Source organism: Aotus nancymaae, unplaced genomic scaffold, assembly GCF_030222135.1.
Source record: "Aotus nancymaae isolate 86718 unplaced genomic scaffold, 86718_ANA_hifiasm-v0.15.2.pri h1tg000108l, whole genome shotgun sequence".
NCBI lineage: Eukaryota > Metazoa > Chordata > Mammalia > Primates > Aotidae > Aotus > Aotus nancymaae.
Window position 1 is genome coordinate 2021248 of NW_026988523.1, and position 24963 is coordinate 2046210.

General features: G+C 39.4%; 1 long non-coding RNA gene across 1 annotated transcript in view; it reads right to left on the minus strand.

The window, feature by feature from the left end:
- Window positions 1-24963, minus strand: part of LOC105711766 (uncharacterized) — a 157034-nt gene that overhangs the window by 130542 nt on the left and 1529 nt on the right. Inside the window, exon 2 of the long non-coding RNA XR_001106143.3 lies at window positions 7822-7912. This is a non-coding gene — a long non-coding RNA (uncharacterized LOC105711766). The remainder of the gene's footprint in view (window positions 1-7821; window positions 7913-24963) is intronic.

Genomic DNA, 24963 nt, shown 5'->3' on the forward strand with positions numbered 1-24963 from the left:
ATTTTTTTCAACATATTACTGCTCATAGAAAATGTAACTAGTTGCATTTTGAAAGAAGTTTTACTGTGGGTAAAATGCTATCAAACAGCATCACATGTTATAGAGAAATCTGTTTGAAAGGAAGAGTCAACTGATGAGGCAAAGTTAATTGTTGTCTTATTTTAAGAAATTACCACAGCCATTTTAACCTTCAGCAATCAGCACCCTGATCAGTCAGCAGCCATCAGCATCAAGGCAAGATGCTTTATCAGCAAAAAGATGACAACTTTCTGAAGGGTCAGATGATTGTTTGCATTTTTTAGCAATAAAGTATTTTTCAATTAGGTATATACATTTTTAAAAGATATAATGCAATTGCACAGTTAGACTACATTATAGTACAAATATAACTTTTATATGCACTGGGAATTAAAAAATCCATGTGACTCACTTTATTGTGATATTTGTTTTATTGTAGCAGTCGGGAACTGAACTCACACTGTCCCTGAGGTATGCATGTATGTCAAAGAGATACCTGCACTCCCAGAGCTATTTGCAATAGCCAAGGTATGAAATTGAGCTAAGTGTTTATCAACATATAAATGGAAAAATAAAATGTGGTATATTTACACAGCTGAATGATATTTAGCCATAAAAAATGAAATCCCATTATTTGCAGCAATATAGATTAGCCTGGAAAGCATTATGTTAAGTGAAATAAGCCAGGTGCAAAAAAAAAAAGACAAATACTGCATAATCTCACTTGCATGTGGAATCCTAAAAAGTTGATCTCACAAAACTTAAAAGTAGACTAGTGGTCACCAGAGGCTAGGGAGAAAGCGGGAGTAGGGAGGATAAAGAGAGGTTGTTCAACAGGTACAAAGTACAGTTAGGTAAAAGGAATTAGTTCTGGCATTCTGTTGCACAGTAGGGTGGCAATAGTTACAATAATATATTGTCTATTTCAAAATAGCAAGGAGAGGATTTCGATGTTTTCACCATAAAGAAGTAGAAATGTCTAAGGTGGAAAATATGCTAATTACCCTAGTTTGCTCATTACACATGGTATACATGTATGAAAACATCACTTTTTACCCCATAAATATTTACAATAATTATGTGTCAATTAAGTTCATAAAAATAAGACAACTGAAGAACAATAGAGAACTAAATGCCCACTCTTTGAATCATTTGTCAGCTAACTATATTTTAATGTCTATCTCATTTAGGTATATGCCAGATATTGACTTTACAATGATGAGCAAGATTGATAAGATACAGCTCCTATCCTAAAAAGCACAGAATCTTCTTTAAGGATAAATATGTCAGGTATTTCTATTTACATCAGGTAGGGGAATGAGTTTAAAGGGAAATAAGGCATAAGAATTATCAAAACAAATTATATATGTTTAAGTTATATTTCCCTTTAATTATTGTTAAACTCTAATCTTAAGATTTTGTGAAAATCTTCTTTTCCTTTTGTCTTTTTTTTTTTTCTTTTGAGACAGCATCTCCCTATGTTGCCCAGAGTGGTCTCGAACTCCTGGGCTTAAGCAATCCACCTGTCTCCGCCTCCCCAAGGCTGAGATTACAGGTGTGAACCACCACAGTGCTGGGATTACAGGTGTGAGCCACCACGCCTGGCCTCTGAGAATCTTATTTTCCATTTCATTTATTATCTAGACTTTGATATACTGCTTTCATTCTGTTTCTTCTCCCTTTTGACATTAGGACTTCCTCTAACTTTTTATAAACTCTTATTTCTATGCTATTAAAACCATCTTCTTAAAAGGCTCATTATGTCACCCCCTACTTCATAATCTTTAATGGTTACCTGTTAGAAGCATTGTAAATTAGAAATTTACATGATATTTGAAAAATGAAATTTGGAAAATGCCAGAGTTAGTTTCAAGTATTCTGAGATATCTGGTAAGTTACTTAGTGCTTCTAATCCTCAAGGCCCTTATTTGTAAAATAGAGAAACTAAACTTACTTTTCTCATAGGATTTTGATGAGGACACATTCCCTGGTTTATAATAAGTACTCAATAAATGACAGCCATCACAGCAATTAACTACTGTGTATAAGACCTCATTCCTTTAACATATTTCTTGTCAGGGATACCATGGAACAGATTTCTCTTTGGTTAAGACACTAATAATTGTAAAGTTCGCTTGTAAGATTTTCTGGATCCTCAGCCCATTCTAACACTATGTGTCATGAAACAGCAGTGTTCAGTACATAAATCCCTTGTAAAAGTTTTAAATAACTCTCAATACATCTCTTAAAGGCCACAGGATGGTAATAGGACAAAGGAGGGGATGCTCTTCTTGCATGCTGCCAATATTGGCTAGATGCTAACCAAAGACACTGAGGGGAAGGACTTGGTGATGTGGTGGCAACATTCCCAATGCCTTAAGCTGAGTAGTGCTCTCTTCTGCAGTGACTGATTGCTATTTATAGCTTTAATTTTTGGAGCTTCTAAGTAAGTGTCCTCAAAGGAACTTATCAAAGAAAAGCAAGAAGTTAGAAGCAGCAGACAATTCCTTTTCTATAATTGTGATTTTGAATACAATCACACTGAAAATTATGCATTGAAGATAATGTATATCTTGATTATATCTATGGACTTATGAATTTCCAGTCTCTAAAAATGAGATATAACGTGTCTACAGTACCTACAGGTCTCAAGTACTTTATCCAAAATGTCTGCATATCCTGCCTTTGTATGTTCACGAAGCCTGACTTAATCCCAGCAAGTCAGAGTCTTTGACATGAAAGTTCCTTTCAAAGTGCCTTCCCAATTCCATTTTCTTCCACAAACAGAGACAGAAGAGAACAAGAAGGTGTTGCTGAACTTCCAGTAGAGAAAGAGGAAGCGAAAAAGAGATTCAAGTTATCTTTTTTCTCTCCAAGCACATAGAGTTTTCCTTCATGGGAAGCTGAATCTTGATATGATCAGATGTGGGATACCTTCTGTAATGTTAAAGGGCCTGGGTAGATGGACAAGTCTGAGGACTAGAGGGGAAGGAGAACTATGTTATGTAGGAAATAGGAAGAACTAATCTAAACCCTTTTGTAGAGTTCTCTAACAAAAAAAATAGACAAAGAAAACACTACTGGGTACAATCTCAGCCCATTCTTAGGTCTTTGATAGAAGAATATGATAAATAAAGCTCTGTATGAAATTTTCAAAATATTTAGCAATAATTATCAGATAGAAGTGTTTGAAATAATGGGTCTTTAGTGGCCGTTCAGGGTATATATACAGAGCTAGGGTTAACTGGGTAAGTATCATTTAGCTTAATAAGTACGAAGCTTTATTCTATATATAGAGAATTTGTTTATTTATAACTTCATGGGTCATTGTGTTGGAGATAAGCAACAGTAAAGTGTTTGCCAAAAACTTTGAAAAATTAAATAAAATTGCCGTGAGACATACCTAAATATCACAAGTAAAATATGCAATGTCATTTTACCAGTTAGGATAGGCAAAGTTTCATTATAGATAAAATCAACTACAAAATCTCCATGGATTACTCATCACGGTTTGTTTCTTGTTTATAGTATGTGTCCTTCACATGTTATAGCAACTATCTTATCTGAAGCCCTGTGTTCCGTATTTTCTTTCCTTTGGGACCCAGAGCAGACCTCAAGTAACCTCTTGAAAATTCAGTTTCCTAGAGGGTTTTCTACAGGAAAAAAAAAAAGAGAGAGACAGAGATGGTCAGGAGGATAGCAGCATCTAGTTCACTTAGTATAGTTCTATTTTAAATTAACACATCAATATCTGGTTTTATAACTTGATTTCTTGTAAGCTTAGTTGGCTTGAATTAGCTTCCTCATTCAAAGGGGTTTACTATATACTTTTATAAATGAAATCATAAAACGTGCACTTCATGCATGATTCAATGTATTTTTTTCTATTAGATTTGACAGTAAAATAAGTCAGTTTTGTGAGTCAATATATAGAGGACTGTACAAGATGTTGCAGAAGAGATTAGCATTTGAATCAGTAGACTAAGTGAAGAAGGTCGCCTTCACCAATATGGGTAAACATCATCCTCTTTTTTGAGCATCTGAATAGAACAAAAAGGTAATGGAAGAGTAAAGCTGGGGCTTACACATCAGCTCCCTGTCAATTCTCAGGCTTTCAGACTTGGGTTGAATAACACCACTGACTTTCCGGGTTCTCCAGTTTGTAGACAGCAGATTATGGAACTTTTCAGCCTCTGTAACTATGTAAGCAAATCCCTGTAATAAATGTTCTCTTACATATCTCTATATATCCTATTAGTTTGGTTTCTCTGGAGAACACTGACATACAGTAATGGTACCAAGTTATTTACCTAAATATTTATATAAGTGTTTTTATGAAGTCATTTTGAAGCTGTGGTTAATCTCTACAATCAATTGACTTTAAGTAAAGATTGCCGTTGGCCAGGGAGATAGTGGCTCATGCCTGTAATCCCAGCACTTTGAGAGACCAAGGAAGGTGGAACACTTGGGGCCAGGAGTTTGAGACCAGCCTGGCCAACATGGTGAAATCCAGTTTCTACTAAAAATACAAAAATTAGCTGGGCATGGTGGTACATGCCTGTAATCCCAGCTACTTGGGAGACTGAAGCACGAGAATCGCTCAAGCCCAGGAAGCAGAGATTGCAGTGAGCTGAAATCATGCCACTGTACTCCAGTGTAGGTGACAGAGGAAAACTGTTTAAAAAAAAAAAAAATTAAAGATGTCCTTGATAATCCAGGTAGGTCTTATTCAATTAGGTGAAAGGCCTTTAAGAGAAAAACTAAGATTTTCCTGAAGTAGAATAAACTCTTTCTGTGGATTCCTACCTGCTGGGCTGCCCTACAGATTTTGAACTAGCCAATCCCTATGACCACATAAGCCAATTTCTTGGTGTAAATCTCTCTCTCTTTCTCTCTCTAACATAATATCTGGGTTTTTGTTGTTGTTGTTGTTTGTAGATATCTGATTGGTTTCTACAAAGAAAGCAAGCAGCACCTCACTTCCCAGTACGAAAAGAAATCTATACCGTCACGTACTGGGAAGTGAGGTGCTGCTGTAACAAATATATACAAACAAGGAAGTGACTTTGGAACTGCGTAAGGGGTAGAGGCTGGAAGAATTTTGATAAGCATGAAAGAAAAAGCCTACATTGCTTTGAAGAGACTATTGGTAGAAATATAAAGGTGTTTCTAAGGAGGAGTCAGAAGGAAACCAGAGCATATTATTTGGAACTAAAGGAAAGAATCTTTTTTACAGACAGGCAGAAAACTTGCCTGAAGTGTGTTCTCTTATTGATTGGAAAGCAGAACTTGTAAACAATGAAGTTGGATATTTACCTTGTTTTCTTTGCTGCTTGTGGTAAGAGGAAAAATAAAAGATATAAATTGAGGGAGAAAATGTTAAGTAATTGAAAAACATATTGGAAAATGAAAAAAAGAAAATTTTAAGCAAAAATAATAAACATTTGATTGTTTGGGAAGTTCCCAATCTATCCAGATTATAAAGAATGCTAAAATTAGAGAATTCACTGTTGAGAAAATGTGCTCTGTAGAGAAGGCCAAGGGTATAGCTGGACCACCTTTTATCGAAGAGATTGGCCATGCCACTCATGGATCCAATCAATCATCTCAGAAGAAGCCAGGAATAGAGATGAACTTACTCAAGAAGAATCAGTGGAGAATTCTATTGTTTAATGCAGTGAATACTCTTGACATACATGGGAGACCCATGATGTTTTTGGAAATGTTGCCACAGTAGAAACACTGCCAGCTTGGACTGAAGGAGACAAAGACTAGATAAAATGAAAAACATTGATTAGATTCCCAAAATTCTATAGGCAAACAATAAACTGATACAGCTACTCAGCTTCAGATATGTACTACCCTTCAAGGAAAAGAAAGAACGATGCAGAGGGTAGAACTGTGGACCCAGAAGCTGATGATGGCAGAGCAGCTATTAAGGAAATAGGAAAGGGGGCTGCTCTAATAACACAGGCGCAGGGGTGACAAAGCTGTGGGCCACAGAGGACTATTCTTAGGCCTTAAAACCATAAGCCAAGGAGTGCCAGGAGCCACCAGATGCTGGAAAAATCAATGAAAGATGCTCGTTTAGGGTCTTTCAGAGTAAAAATGGCCCTGATGACACCTTGAGTTCAGACCTACAGAACTGCGAGAGGTAAATTTCTATTGTTTTAAGCCACTAAGTTTGAGGTAATTTGTTAGGGCAGCCCTAAGAAGTCAATGCATAACCTTATATTGCTTATTTGTACACATTTGTATTTAATTTTGTATTTTTAAATACAAAAATAAACATTTATTATGTGTCTGCCCTTTGTGAAAGCCACTGGTCCTAGATGCTGAGAATATAGCAATGAATAAAATACATTCCAAAATGTACCAGGTAAGCAAAACAAAACACTTGCCACACTGTGTAATAAGTTCTGTGATAAGGATAACCCAAGAAGCTATGGGAATGCAGAGCCATGCACCCAACCCAGTCTAGGTTGCTTAGGGAAGGCCTTTTCGAATGTTAGGAGTTAACTGTGGAAGGGGATAGAGTGACAAGAAGAGCAGGTACAAAACCCCAGATCCAAGAGAAGATGGAGAGTTTGTTCAAGGGACTGTAAATAGCTCCATATGGCTGGCGTCTTGGGCATGATAGAGGTATCAGATAGTAAGGAGGTGGACAGGGCTTAGCTTGGTGATTGTTTGAGTGGGCACAGGATGGCAGAAACAGAGAATGACAACAAGCTTCAGACACTGTAAGTGATGGGGCCATTCCTGAGATAGAAACAAGAGAAATAGCAGATGTGTGAAGGAGAATGATTTCAGTTTTTACTATTTTGAGTGTGAGGTCAATGGAGGGCATTCAGTAGCACTGGAGTCAAGTTTATGGAGTTTGGGCAAGACTAAATTGATTCCTCTCAAATAGGGGTGGTGTGGAGTCTGCAATTGGAAGCTGAGGAAATGGAGATAATTATTTTTAAAAGTTCAACTTTGAAGAGGAAGAGATACAGTAGAGAAGTCACTAGAGGATGGTTTATTATGAGAAAGTTTTGAATAACCTTTCAAGGTTGATACAATAGAAACAAGAGAAAGACACTAATTCAAGAGAGAAGGAATAACTAATCGGTAGGGTGAGGTCCCCGAATAGACAGAAGGAGATGGTTCGCAGCACTGGAGGGATGTTTAGTCTCAGACAAGTGGCACATATGTTCTGTGTGGCAAGAGGGAAGAGGGGAAGGATAGGCTACAAGTGCCAGCAAGTGTGTGGGCTGTGGCAGGAAGACTTAGAGAAAGACACCCATTGTATTGGTTGTTTACTGCAATGTAACCAATTACCCCAAACTTAGTGGCTTAAAACAATGAACATGTACTACCGCATAATTTCTGTGGGTGGGGATTCTGGCACAGTTTAGCTCTTATATTACAAGAGACTCATTCACAGTCTCTTATAATATAGCAGCCAAGTTGTCAGTCAGGGCCGCAGTCATTTCAGAGCTCAACTGAGGGAGGATCCACTTTCAAGCTCACTCACATGGTTGCCGGCACATGGACCTCTTTAGAGTCACCTTGAGAATGAGAGTCCTCGGAACATGGTAACTGGTTTCCTCCAGAGAGGGCAATTCACGAGGGAGAAAGCCAGACAGAGCACCCAAGATGAGAGCCACACAGCCGTCTTATGACCTGATACTTTCCTGGTTCATCCTGGACTTGTGAGATTCAATCTCCAAGTTAGTGCTTTCATCATAATTGCCTCGTCATCATGCCCATCCCTGAGTTCTTTTCTCCAGATTGTACAGTAGCTCTCTTTTGGTTGCTTACCTCTCTAGTCCAGTTGTATGTGTCCTTCCTTCTACTGTTAAAGTAGCAGAGTCATCTAGCCTTCTTTTTTGGAGAGGTCCAAGTCATGCACCTGTAGGTATTGCAATTATTCTTATTTTCATGATATGAACTCTTAGAAAACATGGTCGCAATAGACACAATATTAAAAAACTCAACTAGCAGTATATCAGTACAAAGCACTGTAGTTAATCCACAGGAAAGTTAAAAATCGACAGTTCACATTTACAATTGCATTGCACTTAAATTGTACATTTAAGTCTTATCTCTCGAAGCAATGCAACCATGGATAATTCATTACGCATCGTGAGCTGCAAAAAATGGTTGCCAACCTCAGTAGTCATGGGAAAAAGATCAACAGCAACAGCTACCACAGAAGGTGGATAATCTGTGTCACATTCATTTGACACAAAAAGTAGTGTTACTTTCAGCCCTGTTTTCTTTTCTGAGCCACAGTGTGGGTTTTGTACTTTCACTCTAACCTTTCATACCCATTTCCATTGGGACTTTTTCTAGAGAGGCAGAACTTCCAGTGCTAACACTGGGATAATCCCAGGCAAACTGGGATGGTTGGTCTTCTTATGTTATTAAGAGGTCCCAAAAAGACTGATGCCACAACCTGGAAGATAAATTCATATTGTGGGATATCCCTTACTTCTAGGTTTAAATTTGGCATGACCGTCTCCGCTCACCAATAGTCTGCAATGGGTTTCTCAAGGAATATCTTTCCCTCTTCACCTTTCCCTCCTTCTCGCTCACCATATACCTCTCACAGCACATTTTAAGCTGGCCCGAAGCATTGATAGAACTTTGCAAGAGAGAGGAAGGATGGAGGTAAATATCTGAACAACCTAGATAAAAAGGTTCATTATTATTGCTAATTTGAAAGGAGGCATAAGTGAGCGTGGGCCATGAATAATGATCTGATCCTTGGATGCAAAGGAAAGAGTTTGTCCTTCTGAGTCAGAGCCCTCTATAAAGTGCTCCAATTGAGGCCAACAGCAAGACAGAAAGGTTCTGAAAAACCAGCTTTCTCCCTCTGAAGTGTCACTGAGAGTAAGAAGCTATGGCCCAGTTCTCTAAAAATCATCTTTGTTCTTTACTTTCCTGTGCCTTTTAAGGAATTCTTTACTTCTCAGGAGTTTGTCTATAGCAAGAGCTATTCACCACTTGTCTCTAGAAATGAACTTTCTCTTATTTCGTTACTGATGAGTTCCAAATCATCTCCCTCCACTCAGAGGCCAGTGTCAGAACGGAGTTTGGTTTGTGACCACCTGGTCAGCTCTTTTAACTTAGAGCACAGGTAAACATGTTCACTATCTCTTTTCATCTTTTTCTTCCTCTATTTTTGCTTGTTTTCACTTGTGGCAATTACTCACCCTTGTCCACTAGTCTCTGCCCTTACTGCAGGTATACAATCTACAAAAGGTGTTGGAGCACTAAATATTTCTATCTAGTTGAATGAGGGGCTAAATTTTTCTTAATAGGCCCATTTTCGTAGGGATTCCTTTGACTGAAAGGCCTTGCTTACAGAAAAACAAACAAACAAAAGCCTAAATGAGGACGTGTGAGGAACCTAATTTTCTTTTAGGATTTAAATAATTTAGTTATCTCCACTAATTTTGTTTTGGGAGAAGACGACTTTGCCTTAGTGACCCGTTGTCTGAATTTCCCCAATTTTCTGTGTTGTTCATTTATAAAGGTGCTTTCTAGCAAAATCAAAAAGTTTCTGCAAAGCTTTAAACACTTTTACAAAAACAAATTAACAACAAAAAGTTCATGTATTTTCTGAACAATATTTCAGCCATACTGAATTATGGCAGGGCCTATGGACACATTCCTGAGTACCTCCAGGGAGAGAAGTGGAGTCTGGATCAAAATGGAAAGAAAAGGCTTTGTTTACAAAGCCTCATGTATTCCAGACTCCCTCATCTCTATTGTAGAGCTGCTCAAGCTAAAGCCACTTGCACACGACTTTCAGGAAGAGGAGGCTGCTGTGGGAGGACTAGATGGTTTTCCTTTGACATGGAAAGATTTTCAGTTTGGTGGTGGGAAAAGAGGGGAAAATATCCAGAGTGACCAGCTGGAACTTAGGGTAATGTTTTTAAAAAGATGGTATTGTTAAAACCATATTTTAACCAGCTGTCTTTAATGGTGACCAGATCTCACAAAGCCCAGCAGTCCTTTGCTTAGTGCTGTCTGGGATCCCAGCCCTTGGCATTACAAAAATGCTAGAGAGAGTCAATTCATTCACCGCCAGGAGTGTTCTCAGCACCGGGCAAGCATCTTTGCTTCTGTCTTTTTCCACATTTTTCATTTGCTTAGCAGTGGTCTTCAAATCAACCTCCGAGACAGTATATTCTACATTCTACAACTAAAATGTTTAGTGTTCCACCACTAATGTCAAATAATGGAGGCTACAGCCCAATTCACAGGGAAGACAGAATTACAGAATGGATAGATATCTGATTGTAGCTGTTATTCCCATAAATATTGGCAACGCTTCAATACCCGAGTGAACAATTGGCTCATAAACTAAAACAATAGGAAATATTTATCAAGGTGATTGAACTTAAAATCCTAATCCTGCCACTTATGTAGGCAAGTTAATCCACTGCTCTCTACCTTCAGTTTTGTCATCTGCAAAATGGGCATATAAAAATACTTAGTTCATTGGGTGGCTGTATTAAACTATACCTTAGTATAGTAACTTACATGTGTTACACACACACACACACACAAAATGCTCATCATTTAAAAAAAAGGTGTGGATACTGGAAAACATGAAATGTAATCCTTAAGTATGATTTTTTTTCCTAATTTGTCTTATAGCATTACATGCATGAGTATTTCACTGTATTTGGAGTCACTCCAAGGGCCCACCTCTTCTCTTGACCAAGCTTGTCAATCAGAGCATGTTATAGTTTCTTAATCATCCTTGAGGTCAACTTCAGTGAACGTGTTTCCTTATAATTTGCCAACATTTCCATCTTCTTCTAGGAAGACAGGGATCCTCGTGTTGAGACTTAGAACACTTTGGCTTCTGTCTTTTTGTTCCTTTCAATTGTGGTGTCGTTCCTTTCTGGCCTCCATTCAGGAGTGGCTCAATTATGGGATGAGCTTTCCCTTGGCTACGTCTCTCTAAATGCCCACATCATGCCCAAGCTCCTGTGCCTCTTTCACAAAGTCTTGCCCTCCTACTATGCCAGACCTCAGCACTGTCCGTCACTCACCTCTGCTCTATGTGAATCCATACAGCAACGATCTCACCTACTCAGCCTTAAATTGACATTGGCTCAATTTTTTTCAGTATTTGTTTCTTTTGTGTCTATATTGACTAGATTATGAGATATTTAAGGTCAGGACCATCGTATGATATACATATTTTTATTTATTGTTAATCCTTGTAGCTCCTAGCAGAGTGTGGCACTCAGATCTGGGGCTCAGTGAGTACTAGCTCTCAAACTCCTTCCTTACTCAAAGTTGAAGGCATTTAGGGAGCTGAAAAGAAGGATTTACTCAGGCAACCTAAAATGGCTAGAAAGAATGTAGAATTAATACTAATAATGAATCAGCATATGGTATTCAGAGTACATCTTATTCTGTCTCAACTGATGCTCACAAGAATACAGCGTGGTACGGAGGAATTATTATAGTTATCTTCATTTTACAGACAAAAACTCTGCCATATGAGGACTGAGTCACTTGCCCAAAGCTGTACAGGCTAAACATTACAGAGGCAGCATGAGACACAAGTAATCTGACTCTGCGTCTCACACCCCCCAACTCTGCTGTGTGGCCGCTTTCCCAACCTTGTTGCTGAAATATTTTCCTACAAAACTTCCTCTATAACCGTACACACCTGGTCCAAGGCATGAGGTTTCACACTTAGCCCCTAGAAGCAAGAGCTTTCGTTGTAATGAAATTTCTTTCCTGATTTTCTTTGATGAATGAAATTTATCTAAGGCCTGTGATCTTGGTTAGAAGCAGATTATCTGCATTTTAAGTTAAAATATTGTCCTTCAGAAAAAAAATATTTGCCTAGGAATTTAGCAATTACACCAGGTGCACAGATGTGGAAGTCAGGTCAATGCAGAAGGCAGCTGGCACATGTGGGGTGGAGCCAGCACACGGTCTGAGGGCAAAGCTGAGGCTAAAATCCCTGGGCTGCGATTAGGAGGTCTCTCTTGTTGAGATCCTTAAAAGATATTCCCATTGATAGTATTTTGAGGAAGCAAGCCATAGTCCCTGGCTTCTCAGGATTCACCTTGGGGAAAAAGACTGACCATATGGCAGTTGAATGAAAGCTGAAAATTGGCCTCAAACATCTCCAAGGGGGTCTTCAAAGATTCTCTTTTTTTTCTCTCATTAAAATATCCATTTTTTTTTTCTTTACTTTAAGCTGCAGGATACATCACAGAACGTGCAGGTTGGTTACATAGCTATATGTGTGGCATGCTGGGTTGCTGCATCTATCAACCCATCTTCTAGGTTTTAGCTCCACATGCATTAACTATTTGTCCTGATGCTCTCCCTCCTGTCTCCCCCAAGCCCTTGACAGGCCCCAGTGTGTTGTTCCCCATTTTGTGTCCATGTGTTCCTACTGTTCAACTCCCACTATGAGCGAGAACATGCGGTGTTTGATTTTCTGTTTCTGTGTTAGTTTGCTGGGAATGATGGCTTCCAGCTTTATCCATGTCCCTACAAAGGACATGATCTCATTCTTTTTTATGGCTGCATAGTATTCCATGGTGTATACATACCACATGTTCTTTATCCAGTCTATCATTGATGGGCATTTCAGTTGGTTTCATGTCTTTGCTATTGTAAATAGTGCTGCAATACACATACACATGCATGTGTCTTTATAGTAAAATGATTTATATTCCTTTGGGTACACATTCAGTAATGGGATTGTTGGGTCAAATGATATTTCTGGTTCTACATCCTTTAGGAATCGCCACACTGTCTTCCACAATGGTTGAACTAATTTACATTCCTACCAACAGTGTAAATGCATTCCTATTTCTCCACAGCCTCGCCAGCAACTAGTGGTTCTTGACTTTTTAATAATCACTATTCTGACTGGCATAAGACAGTATCTCATTGTGGTTTTGATTTGCATTTCTCTAATAATCAGTGATGTTGAGCTTTTTTCTATATGTTTGTTGGCTGCATAAATGTCTTCTTTTGAGAAGTGTCTGTTCATATACTTTGCCCACTTTTGGATGGGATTGTTTATTTTTTTCTTGTAAATTTGTTTAGGTCCCTTGTAGATTCTGGATATTAGACCCTTGTCGGACAGTAGATTGCAAAAATGATCTCCCATTCTGAAGGTTGCCTATTCACTCTGATGATAGTTTCTTTTGCTGTGCACATGCTGTTTGGTTTAATTAGATCCCATTTGTCAATTTTAGGTTTTGTTGCAATTGCTTTTGGTATTTTTGTCATGAAATCTTTGCCCATGCCTATGTGCTGAGTGGTATTGCCTAGGTTTTCTTCTAGAGTTTTTAATGATTTTGGGTTTCACACTGAAGTCTTTAATCCATCTTGAGTTAATTTTTGTATAAGGTGTAAGGAAGGATTCTAGTTTCAGTGTTCTGCATATGGCTAGCCAGCTTTCCCAGCACCATTTATTAAATAGGGAATCCTTTCTCCATTGCTTGTTTTTGTCAGGTTTGTAGAAGGTTAGATGGTTGCCGAGGTGTGCCATTATTTCTGAGGTCTCTGTTTAGTTACATCGGTCTATATGTCTGTTTTGGTACCAGTACCATGCTGTTTTGGTCACTGTATCCTTGTAGTATAGTTTGAAGTCAGGTAGCATGATGCCTCCAGCTTTGTTCTTTTTGCTTAGGATTGTCTTCATTATATGGGTTCTGGCTCTTTTTTGATTCCCTATGAAATTTATTTATTTTTTCTAATTCTGTGAAGAATGCCAATGGTAGTTTGATGGGAATAGCATTTAACCTATAAATTACGTTTGGCAGTATGGCCATTTTTATGATATTGATTCTTCCTATCCATGAGGATGAAATGTTTCTCCATTTGTTTTTGTCCTCTCTTATTTCCTTGAGTGGTGGTTTGTAGTTCTCCTTGAAGGGGTCCTTCGTGTCTCTTGTTTGATGTATTCCAAGGTATTTTATTCTCTTTGTAGCAATTGTGAATGAGAGTGCTTTTCTATTGTTGGAGTATAGGAATGCTTGTGATTTTTGCACACTGATTTTGTATCCTGAGACTTTGCTGAAGTTGCTTATCAGCTTAAGGAATTTTTGGGCTGAGATAATGGGGTTTTTGACATATAGAATCATGTCATCTGCAAACACAGACAATTTGACTTTCTCTATTTCTATTTGAATACCCTTTATTTCTTTCTCTTGCTTGATTTCCTCAGCCAGAACTCCAATACTATGTTGAATAGGAGTGGTTGGAGAGAGCATCCTTGTCTTGGGCCAGTTTTCAAAGGGAATGCTTCTGGCTTTTGCCCATTCTGTGGGTTTGTCATAAATAGCTCTTATTATTTTGGGATATGTTTCATCAATACTTAGTTTATGGAGAGTTTTTAACATGAAGGGATGTTGAATTTTATTGAATGCCTTTTCTGTATCTATTGAGATAATTATGTGTTTTTTGTCATTTGTTCTGTTTATGTGATGGATTACGTTTATTGATTTGCTTATGTTGAACCACCCTTGCATCTTAGAGATGAAGTCAACTTGATCATGGTAGAAAAGCTTTTTGATGTGCTGTTGCATTCGGTTTGCCAGTATATTACTGAGGATTTTTGCATGGATGTTCATCAGGGATACTGGCCTAACGTTTTCTTTCTTTGTTGTGTCTCTGTCAGGTTTGGTATCAGGATGATGCTGGCCTCATAAAATGAGTTAGGGAGGAGTCCCTCCTTTTCTCTTGTTTGGAATAGTTTCAGAAGGAGTTGCACCAGCTCCTCTGTGTATCTCTGGTAGGATCTGGCTATGAATCCATCTGGTCCTGGGCTTTTTTTGGTCGGTAGGCTATTAATTACTGCCTCGGCTTCAGAACTTATTTGTCTAATCTTGGATTTGACTTCTTCCTGGTTTAGTCTTAGGAGACTGTATGTGTCCAGGAATTTATCAATTTCTTCTAGATTTTCTAGTTTATTTGCATAGAGGTGTTTATAATATTCTCTGATGATAGTTTGTATTTTGTGGGGTCAGTGGTGATACCCCCTTTATCATTTTTTATTGTGTCTATTTGATTCTTCTCTCTTTTCTTCTTTATTAGTCTAGTTAGTGTTTTTTTTTTTTTTTTTTTTTTTTTTTCCCCAAAAAACCAACTCCTGGATTCATTGATTTTTTTGAAGGGTTTTTTTGGTCTCTATCTCCTTCAGTTCTGCTCCGATCTTAGTTATTTTTTGTCTTCTGCTAGCTTTTAGATTTGTTTGCTCTTGCTTCTCTAATTCTTTTAATTGTGATGTCAGGGTGTCATTTTGAGATCTTTCTAGCTTTCTAATGTGGGCATTCAGTGCTGTAAATTTCCCTCTTAACACTGCTTTAGCTGTGCCCAGTGATGCTGATATGTTGTCTATTGTCATTGTTTTCAAATAAATTCTTGATTTCTGGCCTAATTTCATTATTTACCCAGGAGTCATTCAGGAGCAGGTTGTTCAATTTCCACGGAGTTGTGTGGTTTTTAGTGAGTTTCTTAATCCTGAGTTCCAATTTGATTGCATTGTGGTTTGAGAGACTGTTATGATTTCAGTTTTTTTGGATTTGCAGAGGAGTGTTCTACTTTCATTTATGTGGTTGATTTTAGAATAAGTGCCATGTGGCACTGAGAAGAATGTATATTTTGTTGATTTGTGGTGGAGAGTTCTGTAGATGTCTATTAGGTCTATTGATCCAGAGCTGACTTCAAGTCCTGAATATGCTTGTTAATTTTCTGTCTAGTTGATCTGTCTAATATTGATAGTGGAGTGTTGAAGTCTCCCACTATTATTATGTGAAAGTCTAAGTCTCCTCGTAGGTCTCTAAGAACTTGTTTTATGAATCTCGGTGCTCCTGTATTGGGTGTATATATATTTAGGATAGTTAGCTCTTCTTGTTGCAGTGATCCCTTTACCACTATGCAATGCCTTTCTTTGTCTTTTTTGATCTTTGTTAGTTTAAAGTCTGTTTTGTCAGAAACTAGAATTGCAACCCTTGCTTTTTTTCTTTGCTTTCCATTTGCTTGGTACATTCTCACTCAGTTGGGTGTTACAGGGAGCAGGACCCATTTAAGGAAGCACTTTGGCTATCTCTTGGTGGAGCGGGTGTGCTGTGCTGGGAGGAAACCCACTTTTCTGGGCTGCCCAGACTCCTCAGAACTAGCAGGAGGAAAGGCTATGTCTGCTGGTCTATGGAGACTATGACCACCCCTCCCCCTAGGGGCTCAAGCCCAGGGAGATCAGAGCTCTGTCCCTGAACTCCTGGCTGGAGTTGTTTGAGTTCCTGCAGGGAGGCCCCACCTAGTGAAGGATGGGTCAAGGTCAGGACTGAAGAGGCACTCTGGCTTCAGTCTGCCATAGCCGGTGTGTTGGGCTGTGAGGACAGGTCTCGGGACCAAGTCGTCCCGCTTCCCTGGCTCCAGAAGAAGAAAAGCACAGCCTGGAGCTGTAGAGATGGCTGTCACCCTTCCCCTGCCCTAGGAGCTTGGTGTGTCAGGCAGCTAGCAGTCCCAGTGTTGGCTGCCACCTCTCCCCCAGGAGCGCAGACAGCTTAGACAACAGGCGACTGCTCCCCCACCACCTCAGCAGGTTTCAGCAGATTCTAGCTGAGTGGCTGTTGAGAATCTACATGGCTTGGTAGTTTGTACCCTAGGCCCCAGTGGCATGGGCTCACAGTGGGGTCTTCCAATCTGTGGGTTGCACAGTTCCATGGAAAAACCAGTTTCCCAGGCTGGGTAGCGTGCTCACTGTCTCCTTTGGCTGAGGGTTGGGGTTTCCCATGCCCATGTGGCTGTCAGGTGAGCCACTGTATCACACTGCTCTTCCTTTCTCTCCGTGGATCATGCCAGCTGCCTAATTAGTCCTGATGACAGAACTTGGATATCTTGATTGCTGGTGCTGGATTTACATGCTGCTTTGGTTTGCTTTTTGTTTTTTGAGACAGTTTCACTCTGTCACCAGGCTGGAGTGCAATGACAGTTCTTGGCTCACTGTAACCTCTGCTTCCCAGGCTCAAGTGATTTTCCTGCCTTAGCCTCCCAAGTAGCTGGGACTATAGGTGCACATCACCATGCCCAGCTAATTTTTGTATTTGTAGTAGAGACAGGGTTTTACTATGTTGGTCAGGATGGTCTTGATCTCTTGAATACATGATCCTCCTGCAGTAGCCTCCCAAAGTGCTGGGATTACAGGCGTGAGCCACCGCACCCAGCCCTTGTTTTGGTTCTTTTGAAGGGAGCCTCCAATCACACTGGTTCTCGTTGGTCGTCTCGGCCCTTCCTACCCCTTCCCGCCTCCAGATTCATAAAAAAGTGGAGAATTCTGTGGACATTTAATGTATGTGATCCTCAAATAATAGCAGTAATAACACAATCAGTAACTTAATAAAAATTTTAAAAATAAAAAATAGGGTATTATGTAAGAGTACAGAGATATGAAGGAAGCCAGAAGAGACTAATAAATGTCATCAAAATAAATTTTATTAAAAACTCTAATAGCCAAAGTGCAGTTTTAATGAGGGGATAGACCCATTTATAAATAGGGATTCAGTGTGTTAAACATAGTAACACTGAAGCAATGAGGTAATATTAAGCTTGGCTAAGACGTTGGCTCTTTTTCCACTCTTGAGCAGTTTAACCATTGTGCTTAAATTGTTCAGTTAAATAAATCACCGTTTGTTTCTTCATTGCCCTGATTAGTTGCTTGATAAAACAGTTCGGTCATAATGGCTGAGTTATGGCTGAATTGATGGTGCTCATAAATACAGATTAGAGAGGATTACGTACTTTTCAAATTGGAAGACACATTATAGATTGCCTAGTCCAAGACGTGTAACCAAACCTGCCTTAACAGAGCGAGTCTATAAAATCTCATTTTGGAGGGAACTTGGAAGGACTAAGTATCTACTTTTTTGGAAAATCTGACATTTGCCTCCTGCATGGTACTAGAAAGAGCTTGGATCTGGGAGTCAGAAGCCTTGAGTTTAAGTCATAGTGCTATTTCATATAGCTATGTAAACTTGGGCAGGTCACAAGCTTTGGATGCCTACTTCCTCAAGTGTAAGATGGGGGCAGTGTTACCACCATACAGGCCTGTGGAAGAACTGGACAGTTGTTTATTGTGTTTGTGTTCATTAGTAATAATCATGTGTAGAACACATTTGACTGGAGGCAGTTTCGTATTTATAGGTTATCTCTTGTTGCTCATGGGTGTCCCTTTATTTTCACTCAATAAGTTGTGAAGTGCTTGAGTGTCAGAAACCAGTTATTTTATTATTCCCTATTACAAAAAATATGGTGCTGTCCCCAGAAGATGATTTTAGCTAGTACGGTTGACCAATTGACTGAATCCCTGCCTAATCACAGGAGACATCAAGTGGTGGCTACCAGTGAAAGAGAACAGGTAATGGAATGTCATTAGCTGCTGTGTATTCTACCAATAAACGCACTCGTGTTAATGTTATGTATCGTTAGTTTTGAAAATGTATATTAGAATCTTTTTGCTTTATGAAATTAGCTGCATTTTATGAAGAGAATTTGCATTTTTATTTTCAACATACCTTTTATGATATCTTCAGATTTTGATTTGAACTGAAGAATATTAACAAAATATTGTCCTCAATTGAAGAACTTTAATGAGAAATGTAAGTCCTGTATCATTCTGGGATACATTTAGCTTGTTGTTTGCTGAGAGACCTGATCTTTGTCCACAAGTTTGCTTTCCTTTGCAACACATTGTGGTATTTTTCTTGCCAACTCATTAATCTGCCTGTTATTAGATACTATTAATTCAATACCCATAAATGAGCACATAGTATGGGTCAGAAACTGTGCTATCGATCAGAAATTTAGAGATAAATAAAGTGCAATCCTTATCCTCAAGGAATTTACTGTCTGGCTATGGGAACATAATTTTCGTAAAGTCTTCATAAAGCATTATGGCAAAGGCAGTGATGATGTTCTGTACACAGTATTGTGGTGTTCCCATAGAAAGGCTCCTAACCAGCCAGGGAGGGATTAAGGAAGGCAGGAAGTGAGGAGATCAGAGGCAGAGGACACTACTTCATGGAGGACGTTAATGCCTTTTCAAGAAGTTGAGCTTAAACCCATGTACTATGAGGAACATGGCAAGTATAAGCATTAGAGTCAAAGATTTCCACGTTAGATTACTCTGGCAGTGTGTATAAGTGGAATTTGAGTGGGGCAGCAAGAACAAACACAGCTACATTAGGTGGAAAGCCACTGCAGGAGTCTGGAATGGGGACGATGAGTTCTACTTGTGGTGATTTTCCATGGAACTATAGACTCCCAGGTGTCAGAAGACACTCCTTTTAGTCTTTAAACATTTATGTAGTTAATAGTTAATGAACACCTACTATATGCTGGGCACTGGGTATGAAGAGACAAAGAGAACATTTAGTTACTCTCAAAAGAGAAAAAAAAGCAGAAGTGTGACAAGTGCTATGACATAGGTATCATCAGGTTTATGGCAGCACCAGTGAGGAACTATTAACTCATCTTGGAAACCAAGAAGCACATCACTGAAAGTCCTCCAGGGAAAGAAGGTGCAGGTACAGAGGCATCCAGGCATGTGATAATATGTGAAGGGTGCTATGCCACTGAAAGAATATGCGTTTTGCTTGGAAAGTGTTTAGGAAAAATTTTAAGTGGGGATAGCACCTATTGGATTTGTGTTTTGGAAAAATCTCCCTCCAGCAATTAAATGGACTTCCTAAAGAAAAGCCTAGACCAAAGAAGATAGGGAAGCAAGGATAAGGATCTGAATAAAGGAGGAAGTTGGAGAATAGATGAAAGGGTTCAAATCCAAGAATTACTTAGGAGGTCAAAATTATACTAGAGATTCCACAGCACTCAGAGCCTACAGGACTGCATGGCCCTACTCAAGAGGACTGCAGGAAAAGCCGGGGTTCAGTGAAGGTGAGGGGGTCAGGCGTGAATCTGTGAAAAAATGAAATACGTGTGGTCATATTTTTTCATTTTTTTAGAGCCATGGGGTAGAAGTTCTAAGGCCCCAGATAGTGTAAATGTTTGAAAGCCACAGTGAAAGAATATGGATTTAAAGACTCTGAATGAAAAGTCTGGGGAATAACAGGTGAATGAAGGGTCTGCCACTTAGAACATCTACCAGGAATAGTCAACTAAGTCATTCATTCACTCAGAAAAGATTCACTTAGTGTGTTTATTCTGTTTATATGTTTTATATATGTTTATATTTCATTTATGATTTCTTGGGTTTATTTATAAGAAACATATATTTGTGACTCAACAACAATGTACTAGTTACTCTGTGAGGCGTTGGGGATACAGTCATGAACCATGTGTACCAGGAAAGGACCTGGTAACCCCAATGTTTGAAATGAACTTTGATGTGGAGTTGGTGTGGTGCTCATCCTGGTGGAGCCCTAGGTGGTGAGAGAAAAGATGCCCTGAGCAGTCATTACTTCTGTAGAAGGCAGCATGGCACAGTCTATATTGGAGTCTCATGACAGCACAAAATCCTGGAATGCTCAGGCTCTGGACTCACCCAGGCCTGAGTTTGAGTTCTGCTTCAATGTGTACGATTATGTCTCTGAGAAAGCAACTCCGTCACTTGGTCTCAACCTTAACCTGTGTAAAATGAGGATAATGATAGCCACCTTGGAAATCTACCTGAGTATTCAAATGAGGTGCATATAAAGGTTAAGTAAAGACCTTGGCTCACAGTAAGCACAAAAGTAATTAATTGTTTTCATCATTATTATTTGGTACATATATTTAGAGCCATAGGAGAATCAAAGACCTGGATCTTCAGGAGATAGATACTTGCTTTGACTGCACTGAGACCAGTGTGCACTGAAGCAGCACATAACTTCAGAGACAGCTTTGTTGGCGGCCACAGAGACTGGCTTCCTGTGGAAGGACCTGAAGCTTGCAGCTACTGGAAATTTTCTTACTCTTCTACATTTTTTTAAATAAGTAAGAGCTTTACAGTGTCTAATAGAGCTGAGTCACATTATTTCACATCCTTAGATTAAGTGTCCAAATTCCTTTACTGGCAATTAAAGCTAATGAAAAATTATTTATGTATCTGGAATCTGTTATAACTATCAGATTCCAGTGATCAATTTGGTTTATGATGCAGATACCCTTCACAGTCTAAGATAACACTGAAAAGGAGCAACCTGAGGTGAGGTGGGCTAGAACTGTGATATCAGCCCAACACATCTCTGCTAACAGACCGAGTATGCTGGAGTTTAATCAACTGAAGAGAACAGTGGTGCTTATTAAGTGTGCTAATTCTCTAGGCAGAAAGCTGCCCAGAGCACGCACAGCAAAGATAAACAAGGCCATGACTTGGTGTGGAGAGCCTGCACAATTGTGGAGGCTGAAGGATCAAACAAAGGCAATGATAATCTCAGTTGTCAGAGCAATTCTGCTTATTTGGGTTACATTGAGTTTATGGAGGGTTTGTTATTTAGGAGTTATTTTGGAAGGCAGACAAGAATTATTGTCAGTCCAGGAGATGTTGAACCTGTGTCTGATTTTATTATGATGGGTAATGTCTACATTAATATAAAAAAGTCGATTAGCAACATTATTGTTTTCAGAGAACTCATCTGGCTTTCTAGACTTCCAACAACATTCTCCAGACCGCCTTACAATGCCATCTCCCTTCAGAGGCAATGTTTAAAATACTGGAATAAACCTTTGAATCTGTTTTTCATATTGGACATTATTCAACTATTTTCATATTGTATGTTATTCAAAAAGCAGGGTTTAAGACAGTTATCTCTCCTTCATCCCAATGGAAACCTTTGACTCCAAGGTGACTTAGCAGAGATGACTGGGCTTTGTAAACAGCTAGACTTCAGTTCAACACCCACTTTCACCAGCTGTGTGACCTTGGGCACGTCACCTACTATTTCAGGGACCTTTGAAGCCATCTGTAAAATGGCAGTAACTATGCCTGTTTAGGGTATCTGTGGGTAGTCAATGGGAAAGCCTGTTTGCATGGAGTACAAGAGCCTGCAATGCATGTTCTCTCCCACTCCCTTCGCCTCACTAAACCACTCACTGGACAGGGACCTGACAGAGGATATCACTGTGCTCAGCTCCCAGAGGCCTGGATTCTAAGTGTCTCCAGCATTTACTCCTAGGGTGTCCCTGGGCAAGTCATTTACCTCACTGGGCTCCAGTCCGAGAAGTGGATTCAGGGGCCCCGGGGTTTTTCTTGGCTTCTTGAGGAGCCTCCTCACTTCCACAGTGTTGCTCAGGCAGTCTCTGCTGCTGGCATAAATCTTCTTCATCTTCTGCCTGTCCTAATGCCGTCTATTTCTTCAGCCCATAGTGTTCCTTTGCTCTCTGCAATGGCATAAGACTTTCTGTGTGTATCACTCACTGGGTGTGTGATTGTAGGCAGCCTTCTTTCATTCATTAAACTTTGCAGTTTTTTGTTCTTGTCTCCCACTCTAGAACAAAACGTCTCTCTGAGGAAAGGCATGTGTTTTATGCTTCTTGACTTTCTTCAGTTTGTGATTAACGGCACCTTGTTGAAGTAGTGGTCAACATTATGTGTACAAAAGCGTAGCCATGTGATATGATGCATTTAGAACACGACAAAGTGCCATTCTGGAAAGCGCTGAGTGTAGCCGCCCTGCCCAACACAATCCACTTCTCTACCTCTTTCAGTGTTTTCTGCTCCTCTGCAGGGACCGGGGAATTTTCTCGAGGCTCACCTATTCATGGAGATAACTAAGAGCCTACCTTCACTCTGAATTTCTGTGGACTGAAGTCCTCCTCCAAGTTGAGCTGTGCAGTTGCATACCATGACAGATTTTCCATTCCTTCTTCCCAGAAGCCTATTGGCAGAACCACTCTGCATGCTACCCTATCGTGGTAGGCGGCAGACAGATGTGACTCAGAGCATGTCTGATTTCCCAGACGTGTTTCCACGGGAGTAATGGTGAATGAGCTCACCTTTGAGTCTGCCAACCAAGAGGCCCACAGAGACACCCAGGACAGCTGAAATCTACCAGACACAGAGAAGGAAGATTCCAGACACTAGCAGGGTCTACGAATGCCTGCTGGCCAGCCGTATACCTAATTCTGAGAAACTGGCTTCACGGTCTTGGTCCCGCTTAATCCCACAGGTAAACTTTAAGTGGGAATAACAAGAAAAAGAAAGGGCTTTAACATCTATGTTCATGAAGTCGTAATCTGCATTAGGGTCTGTCTTAGGGCTCTACTTTTATATTTCCATTAAATATTGGTTAAATTCCTACCATGTGTCAATCCCTATTCTAGGTTTAGGGGATATATCAGACAAAAATCCCTGCCCACCCCACCCCTAGAACTCATATGCCTATATAAGACTTAAAAACAGCATCCACATTTACACAGGCTTACACTATTTTACAACCTGAGCCCCTTTGCCTTTCCGTACCCCAGTCTCCCAAGGAGTTATTCACTTCGTCTTTCTCTCATGTCCGCCAAGGGCCTAGTACTGTGCTAGCTGCTCACGTGTTGCTATTGATACAATTTATAGTTCATAAAAATACCAAAATTTTCATGTTACCTAGGATGGTAAAATATACTTTCTGAATGTTTAAGTGATCATTGTGATTGTCTGTTATACTTTCCAACTCACTCAGCAGTAGTGAATAACTCTTAAAGGGATGAAATTAATGATTACCTAATGACGCTGAATAAAGAGAGTAATGGTATTAACCCCCATTAGAACCACAGTACCATCATAATACCTTGCCTCTTAACAGAACTTCATAATTATCAAAGTGTTTTTTTTAGTTATTGATTGCTTAGAGTGTTGATAGATCTATTGAAACCCACCAGAAATCCAGATTAGTTTAAGAACACACGTCTTGGATACCCATTATGTGTCAAACACCTAGCTGGGCATGGGATATCTATCGATGAACAAAGAGAGGTGAGACTCCTGTCCTCAGGGAAATGGAGATAAAGACACAGAATACTGAGGGAGGGAGTTAAGAGCCCCAGTCTAGGAAGGCTCAGGGAAGTTGCGTGGGGAGGCTGAATTTATACTTGATCCGGAATTAGGACCCCTGTGAGTGGAAGACGTGGGGAGATTTCCAGCTACTGCTGTAAATGTTAGTTTCACATTGGCCATACGACAGGCTGCACATCTGTTCCATTGTCTCTGGGGATGGCTGGAGACATTGGAAAGAGCAGGTAACTCTGCATATTAAGTTATAACCCATTAGGCGGCCGGTTAGATGAAAGGGCCTGGCTTCATAATCTCTTTCTTTCCATGAAGTAACCATATGGTCATCTTTCAGCTGAAACATCATCCTAGGACTGAACTGCCTGGCAGCCAGTGACTTTTTTTGTTTATAAGATTAGAATTACTTTTTTTTATTATTATAAATATGATCAATGATACTTGTTTTTGTAAGTTAGGGAAGGCAGAAAATATAAAGAAGAACAAAGGAATAAACAATAATGCTACAATTCAGAGACAATTATAATTTGCATTTTGGAATATTTCTATTGAGCATTTTTCACTGATGCAGACAGTTATCCATTCACATTTATAACCGGGCTCCTTATGGATAAATAAGCCTGCATTAGTGTTTGAGGAAGAAGAAGGTCACACAATGGTAGATTCAAGTGCTTAGCAAGACACAGTGGCATCTAATGAATAGGTTTTAAAATTAATAAGGACATTCGGTTGGTTTCAGATTTTGGGAATATTTTATTCTATGAAAAATTGTAAGCCCCATGAAAATCTGATATATGCATGAATATGTTACTATTATTTCTTACAATAAATTTTAAGGTAGTTTTTAAAAATTCTTGCTTTATAAAGGAATACATTTAATAACAGAAATTCAGTAAATTAACAGGAAAGGGATGCTACACCCAAGTAGGGTCCAGGTAACATTTTGTTAAGCGTTCTGCTTTATCCAG